The sequence below is a fragment of the Elephantulus edwardii genome, unplaced genomic scaffold (assembly GCF_000299155.1).
Source record: "Elephantulus edwardii isolate Elephantulus edwardi_28Jun2011 unplaced genomic scaffold, EleEdw1.0 scaffold00159, whole genome shotgun sequence".
Classification (NCBI taxonomy): domain Eukaryota; kingdom Metazoa; phylum Chordata; class Mammalia; order Macroscelidea; family Macroscelididae; genus Elephantulus; species Elephantulus edwardii.
Genome location: NW_006399909.1, coordinates 7402249 through 7403845, shown reverse-complemented (window position 1 = coordinate 7403845; position 1597 = coordinate 7402249). Strand labels below are relative to the sequence as shown.

Below are 1597 nucleotides of genomic sequence, written 5' to 3'. Positions count from 1 at the left end.
CCAGCCAAACCGCTATCAAATTTACATTTAAAATATTTAGATATTTATTGTCCAGTGCCAACAAAGCTGTGCTGCACTCCTAAAGACATGAAGTTCAAGGCCACCAGCTCTTCAGGAGAAAGATTGGCACTCTCCTCTCATGTGATTAACGGATTAACTACCTCTGAAAACCCACCAGAGTGTCAGCTATGAGTTGGCTCTGACTGTATGGTACACAACAACAACAACAATTCATATAAATAGATTCAGATGTATAGATATCCAAATGTAAAATATTTTTTTCTAGCAATAAGCCCATAAGGTCCAGAAAAAAAAGATGATATATATCACTTTATATTCTTATGTCGAGCAAAAATTGAATTAGTCAAATATTAGTGCAATCTGTAATATATTTCTCCATCCATATGGCATGTAAAATTCAAATATAGACATATGGGAATTTTAAAATAAAAACAAACACAAAGAAAAGTAGGGCACTAAATTGTTGTGTACTAACCAAATATTAGATTGAAGACAACCTACAGCTGACCCTCCAGCATGTTTTCAGAGGCAGTAAATAAATCAAACAGGAGGAGAGGACTCTTCTTTCTCCCATGGAGTAGCTGGTGAATTTGAACCATATACCTTTGTGTTGGCAGTAAAATTCATTACCACTGAGCGGCCAGACTCCCTAGTAATATTTAGCTTATTTTTGCAGGGCTTAGGGCTTATTGTCCAAAATGGCTTCCCAATCCATTAATTTAATTAGTCATAGGTGAGAATAGGCAAATAGGTGTGTTAGTCTCATCTCAACAATTCACAAGGGTATTGGCTTGTCTTGATATTAACTCAAGGAGATCAAGCAGCAGAATGGGAGAGCCTGGCTACCAGCAAAAGAGAAGCAGACCCCCAAGGCATGTCCTTTGGGCCAAGAGACCCTTGCACCAACTTGACTTATAGAAACAACAGTAGTGATTTTAGCAGAGAACTAGAGACTTGACCTGAGACAGAGCAGACTTAGGAAATGCTGTGACATTGAACCAAAGCTAAAAGCCTAAGTTTGCTCAAGTTTGTTTGAGGACTGGTGGTTGTAGGCAAGAGGTGAAATTGACAAAACAAACAATTGTGTAACATTGGCCAGAAGCTGAGAGGGTTAATGATGGCAAGCCTGAAAGCACATTTCAGAAGATGTCCTTACTGTATTCTGCTACTTACTTGGAGTGTAGCGTTTTGCCTTTCTAAAATGATTATATGTGATCTGTGAGCTACTGTATTAGATTTTAGACCAAGTAAAGTGGTGAGATAGGTGTTAGGATGAGCAGAAAGAGGGGTGATAGTATTGGGGACATGTCTCATTCCAATTTCTCTTGAGAATTAGTGTTGTGCTGCTGATAGAGAGTCCTCATGTGGGCCTTAGTTCTTTTTTCCATCTTTTTGATCAAAATTTAAATATAGGGCTATTTATCAGTCACAGAGAAAGTTAATCATCTTCACTTATTTTGCACCAGTTACTAAAATTGAATTTAAAATAGCTTTAAAATAAAATCATAACTGGGCAATTTCCTCCTGTACTAGTCAGATCTGATTTGATGGTACACGTAAAAATAATACAATAAAA

The 1597-nt window shown here is 37.2% G+C and overlaps 1 protein-coding gene across 1 annotated transcript in view; it reads right to left on the bottom strand.

Annotated features, from left to right (window-relative positions):
* The window catches only part of LOC102858271 (cadherin-18-like), a 634275-nt gene that overhangs the window by 202067 nt on the left and 430611 nt on the right, over window positions 1-1597 (bottom strand). The window lies entirely within an intron of this gene.